The sequence below is a fragment of the Nannospalax galili genome, unplaced genomic scaffold, assembly GCF_000622305.1.
Source record: "Nannospalax galili isolate Female #2095 unplaced genomic scaffold, S.galili_v1.0 scaffold618, whole genome shotgun sequence".
NCBI classification, from domain to species: Eukaryota; Metazoa; Chordata; class Mammalia; order Rodentia; family Spalacidae; genus Nannospalax; species Nannospalax galili.
The window spans coordinates 1,921-8,653 of NW_008341873.1; the positions used below are offsets into that span (position 1 = coordinate 1,921).

At 36.9% G+C, this 6,733-nt stretch overlaps 1 long non-coding RNA gene across 1 annotated transcript; it reads right to left on the reverse strand.

The window, feature by feature from the left end:
- Positions 1-413: 413 nt before the first annotated feature.
- Positions 414-3,335, reverse strand: LOC103737643. Its single transcript, XR_607410.1, has 3 exons — positions 3,244-3,335; positions 1,973-2,072; positions 414-490 (listed from the first exon to the last, which is right to left on the reverse strand). It is a non-coding gene; the product is annotated as an uncharacterized LOC103737643 (long non-coding RNA).
- Between the last annotated feature and the right edge of the window lie 3,398 nt (positions 3,336-6,733).

Consider the following 6,733-nt stretch of genomic DNA (forward strand, 5'->3'; position numbering starts at 1 on the left):
ACAGAATCCAAAAAATTATCAGAAAAAATAGCCACAAAACAAAGACAAAATTTACTCTAGGTCAGTGTATATTCTAAGAATAATCTAAATTTTATTATAAAATAAAGTAGTCTTAAAAGCCAAATATGAGGCCGGGCGTGGTGGCACATGACTTTAATCCCAGCACTTCAGAGTTAGAGGCAGGAGGATCCTTGAGAGTTCGAGGCTAGCCTGGTCTACATAGTGAGTTCCAGGACAGCTGGGGTACAGGGAAACCCTGTCTCAAAAAAGAGAAAAAAAAAGCCAAATCTGAAATGATTATCTATTGACTCTGTTGTGTAGGTTGAAGGCAACTGCACATCTTTGTATTATGTTACTGAACAAATGAAAACATCGAAGGAGAAATTGAAAACTAAACATTTCCTTACTGTTCGTTGTGTATTTTCATTGTTATCGTCCTTTACTTTGTCTTCATCTGATGACACTTCTATGACTCGCTCTACACGAGAATCTATGTGTACAGTAACAGAAATTTTAAAAGTGACACAGTATAATAGTCTCTGCAGGAATAAGAAGGAATTGGCAAAATATGGGATAATAAAATGCATTTTCATTTCCCAAGGAGTTTGAAGTAACCTTTATCTTTACTACCTAGCATACCTTCACTGATTCTGACCGATTATCTGGGGAATTTCTACCCAAAGTCTAACGTCTTTCCTGTTTGTGCTCTCTCTGAGGACACAGGTGGTATTTAGAGTTGCCACAGCACTGTCTTGGTATTTGAGCTCTATTTCACACTTGAACTGTGAACAATTTCCTGACGTGTCCGTCCATACATTCTCAGACTGAAGTGGATGAGCTATCACGTATTTGTGTATACACTCTGTTTTACTCAGAAAGTACACTTTGCATGCCTTCTAGGTGATAAGCCAATGTGTGTCCTTTTTACATCATTTACTTGTGCTTGTAGATGCCTTTTGTTGAAACTAGTTGTTTAGAAATATGCACAGAACCCAAATCAAGGGTTATCATTTCTTGGATTCTGTTGTGTCTCAAACTATTACCCAATGGCTCTCTGCCTAGATTTCTTTTTGAGGATTGATCCTCAGAAAGGGGCTTCTTGAACTGAGGCCTCTTGTATGATGAGGACCGAGGTTTCCAGAGCTGCTAAATCAGAATGGCAAACCATTATAGCGACTGAATCAATTTGTGATTCTATGGTAGCTATGCAATCTCTCAATTCCATTACTTCAATTTGCTATTTAAACATAGGCTTCTGTCCCTCTCATGTCCACAACCAGCAGATTAATTACAAATTAATGGACTGGCCATGGTGTATTGACCACCTTACCACGCACCCTGTGGTTTTCATCTCCCCCGTTCTCTTATTTTCCTTTGTTTTGTTTTGCTTTATTATTTTTTTATGAAATGCAATCCTGACTATTAAGCCAGTATAGGACATTATTTTCTAATCATGTATGAATGGCCTCCAGTAGCTTGCTTAGGAAAAGCAATCATAGTTCTGTGTGAGGGGACCTGTAATGCCGAATGCCTTACCTACGATGAAGAGGAGGACATGAAAGGCATGACACTGCTGTGCTGACACAGCTGGCTGTTAGAAGGTCACTTTACCTTTCTGAAAATGCTAGTGGCCTATCATTCAGTTTCTGAAGATTTCCAGCATTTTCGCCACTCATCTGTTCACTCTTTCTCTGGTTTTCACTATTCCCAGTACTGGATGAATTCTCCTCATTCATTACGCATTCTCTGCATTGCCTTTTGCCTTAGTACTCCACAGAGTAACACATTTTCTCATCTATGTATCAACCTGGTTGCTTCAGGAGCACATGATAGCAACATCTACAGAACATGGATGAGACCTCGTTATCATGTTCTACCTATATGAGTGTACTATATTGAATGGCAACATATGCTGTTCCCCTGAATTACATGCCTTCACCTCAAAGAGCTCCTCATAAAGTGGAGAACTTACCTTTCACTTTAAAATATGACATGGGTTTTCTTCCTTGAACTGCAGTTCCAGTGACATGAGCTGCATCTTTCTTCGGTAGGTCGGGCTCAGAAAAAAATGTCTATTAAAATTAACAATATTAGTTAATGAGTTGCAAAAAGTTTCTATCTCCCTGATAAAATCTCAACATCTCATTACCAAGCTCCAGGCTGATATATAAGAGAAGGATGTATTGCAATGTGCATCATTTAAAGCGAGAACTTGTACATTAAATTAAGACTTTTGAGTTTGCTTTGGTTTGTTCTTTTACTTTTCACAATTCTCAATTTTTGTAAGATACATAATTTGATGACATTTAGATCTGATGCCCTCTCCGCACCTCCCTTAGGTCCCCCTGCTGAGTTTAATGAATTCTCTTACATATATTATATGGCCTGTGGAGTATCATTTGTGTTCCCAGGGTCCTTCATTGTGAATCCATCCCCTGGGCCCACCAAGAAATATTCTCTTCAGGGAACATTTAAGCTTTGGGTAGGTCATCTGTGGAAAGCAAGGCTAAATAACATAAAGAAAAACCTACCAACCAGCAGAATAAAGTTTTACGTTTCTTTTTAAGTTATATGTAGAAGGGCAGTGTGATGGGCCTATATGTTGACAGCTTGAAATCTCATCCTAATTTAGTCTAATGTCCAAACAGTCGATAGCATTTTACATGATTTGCTTTTTTCATTGACTGGAAGGAAGGCAAGGCAGAACGTCTGCTTTTAATTACTATACCAAAGGTTCAATTCTGCAACGTTTCATGCTCTTAATTTGGCCTGAGCTAATGGAATCTCCCTCTTCTCTAAATGTATAGCAACACTGAATTCAACTAAAGATAATGAGGGGAGATTCGAACTTTAACCTCGGCTAACAGGTACTGTAAAGCCACAAATTCTTTACCTCTTGAAATACCATTTGCCATGAATCTAATATATGTGACATCATTCCAATTTGATGTTGATTAGCCATATAACATAAATTTTATTTTCCCATTTAGCATTAGGAGATTACATAAATGGAAACCAGAAAATTATCAGAAAATTTGGTCACAAATCCAATACAAATTTTACTATAGGTTAGTGTATATTTTAAAAATAATCTCAGCTTTATTATAAGATAAAGGGGTAGTCTTAAAAGCCAAATATCAATTGGTTTATAATGTAATTTGAAGGTAATTGCATGTCTTTGTATTACGTTACTGAGCAAAAGAAAATATTAAATGAGAAATGGAAACATAAACATTTCCTTACCATTTGTTGTGCATTTTTGTTATCATTCTTCCCTTGTTCTTCCTCTGATGACACGTCTATGACTTCTTCTACAGAAAAATCTATATATTCCAGTGACATAAAATTTAAAAGTGATTTACATAAGAGTCTTTGTGGCAATGAATAGGTACTGCCAAAATTTGAGATCAGATACATTTTTGTTTCCCCAAGGATTTTGAAGAATCCTCAATCTTTACTGTCTGACACACTGTCACTCATTCTGACAGATTATCTGTGAAAATGCCACCCAGCATCTAAAGTCTGTCTTGATTGCGGCCCTCTCTCTCTCTCTAGGTACACAGGTGGTATTTAGAATTGCCACAGCACTCTGTTGGTATTTCAACTGTATCTTACCACTTGAACTATGAACCACCTCTTCATGTGTCCCTCCATCACAATCTCTGGCTGAAGTGGACAATCTTTTCACTTATTTGCGTATATGCTCTTTGTTTTACTCAATAATTGAATTTTGCATGCTTTCTAAGTGATAAGCCAATCTGTATAGTTTTTTTAAAATTATTTATTTGTTGAAACACTGATGCCAACAATGAAAACTGAATTATTTACACCATATTTTATCATCAATACTGGGAAATTAGAAATAAGAATGTTAATGTTGTAAGTAGTTTTATTTATTTATTTATTTATTTATTTATTGATCTTTTTGAGACAGGGTCTCCCTGTAGCCCCAGCTGTCCTGGAACTCACTATATAGACCAGGCTGGCCTTGAACTCACAGAGATCCACCTGCCTCTGCCTCCCGAATGCTGGGATTAAAAGCATGCTTGTCTTCTTATTATTATGACTTACAATTTTTACCTGCTGTGAATGGCTGTATCATTGTTATTTCTATTTCATCTGACGAATGATTTTTCACTTTCTGTGTAGGCTGGAGAGGGTTTGAAGCAAGATATTAAGTTAAAATTGCCTATGTTACAATGTGCATCCTCAACAATTCAAAATCAGTATAAATCATTACCTTCAAGGGACTCTCTTTCTCAACCCATGCTGAAAGGAATAAAGAAGAAAGTCAAAACTGTGAAAATATGGCAAGATCTGCACAACTGAAGAGATAGGAAGGGATGATTACCATGCTCCACTTTGAAAATGATTGCTTTAATTTTTGTGTGTGTTTTTCCAATCAGAATAACATTAAAGAAATATACTGATGAAAAGACTAGACATCGAAAACCTATAGTTAATATTTGAAAAGTGTGGTAATGTGCCTAGTGAATGGCACTACAATCGAAAAGTGTACACCCATCAATGGGAACATTTTGACCTATGGAGAAAAATGCAGTTGACGATGAAAAGAACAAATCAGGACCCCCAAGAGGATGTCAGAACTGCATATTTGGAGTCATTCAGGCCCTCATGCTACAGGCAGGTATTATTCCATAGGCAGTCCTCACACTACAAGCAGGAATCACACTACGAGCAGACATCACACTACAAGCAGACATCACACTACAAGCAGGCATCACACTATAAGCAGACATCACACTACAAGCAGACATCACACTACAAGCAGGCATCACACTACAAGCAGGAATCATACTACAAGCAGGAATCACACTACAAGCAGACATCACACTACAAGCAGTCATCACACTACAAGCAGGCATCACACTATAAGCAGGCATCACACTACAAGCAGTCCTCACACTACAAGCAGTCATCACACTTCAAGCTGCAGGCATCACACTACGTGGACATCACACTACAAGCAGTCATCACACTACAAGCTGGCATCACACTACAAGCAGACATCACACTGCAAGCAGGCATCACACTACAAGCAATCATCACATTATATCAAATTACATAGTATTACATTTTATTATCATACATATATACATATATATGATGAGTTAGCTTACTTACCTAGTAAATAACTAGAATCATTAATAAATGGCCTGGTACCCAGGCATAATTGAATTATCTTTACTTAGTTGGTAATAGATGGTGTCTTGCTTTGTGCAGAGGTTAGTAAAGAACTCTTCGGTTCAGGAACCTCTTGCCCATGCCTTCCAGGATTTGAGATTGCTGCCGGGTAACAGAGTCTGTCTCTTGTATTTGTTTCCTTTTATCTGATTTTATCAGGGTTTTATGAACAGTGATCTATTTCATCGTGGCATACACATACATAGTTGTTATGATGCTATATTCTCATTGTTCCAAACTCAAGCATGTTTAAACATTGGGAATATCTAACAAGTCTCACAATTAATCTGCATGATGTCAGTGAGGTAGAGAAAGAACTGATGTGAGAGGGTGTCTAAATTGGATCCAGATCTATTATATGAAATGAGCTAAAACTTAACAAAACTTAAAAAAATTTTTTTTGACAAATGTGAAATTCAACTTAGATTTTTTCACTTTCCATATGATTACCTTAGATTTACCCATTTGTAAACTCTGCACTTCACAGGAACTTACAGCAATAAACTATGAAATTTAGTAGGTTTTCTCAAAGTTTAGCACACTAGGGCTGAGTGGAAGAAATGAGCATACAGTGTAATGACAACTATGAATGAATATGCCATGGAGAATCATTGTTTTCATGATAACCTGAAAAAATAATTTAAAAAGAGCATGAGATCCAGGCTCTGGGACACATTCCTTTCAAATCCTAGGAGTGAAATGGAAGAGTCATATACTTGGAATGTAGCAAAACACCATCTACTTAAATGTAAATAAGTGAAAATCTATTTTAAATACACTCTGATGCTGGGTCTTTTATTAATGATTTCAACTGTTTACTAGTTAAATCAGTGATTTAGCCGGTGATATATGTGATTAATTGTTTAATTATGTATAGTATAGAAATCCAGTTACATTCTTCCAAGTGTTGTTTGTATTTATATTTTTTCTTAAATTTTCCTTCAATATTTGTATCCATTTCATACATGTACCTTACATATTTGTCATGTCTACCCACATTACATTTTCATCACCTTCAACTTCTACACCCTGACATCTTGCTAACTCTCCAATAGTTTCCTTCCTGTCATTTTCGTTTTTCCATATCTGAGTTAAAGTCACTCCATTTGCAGCTAAGGGTGCCCTTGACAGAAGTGCTCCTTCAGCTGTTCTGGTTCTTGACGAGCTCAGTAAAACTGAGAAAACAAATATTTGCTTAAAGCATCAAAGTCTCTTCATGGAACATGTGTAACAATCTCCCCAAACCAACAACTAAAATTATTGGAGCATCTTTTTGCGTGGGAGTGGTGTTGAGACACAATCTCCCTGTGGCCCCAGCTGGTGTGGAACTCATTCTACAGTTCAGGCTAGCTTCTATTATAAAGCGATCTGCCTGCTTCTGCCTCTTGAGTGCTAGGCTTACAGTCATATACAACTGCACCTGGCTCAGTTTGTAGATTTAATCATTACAATTCGTTTATATATTTATTTTTAATGTATTTGTGTGTGTGTGTGTGTGTGTGTGTGTGTGTGTGTGTGTGTGTGTTTG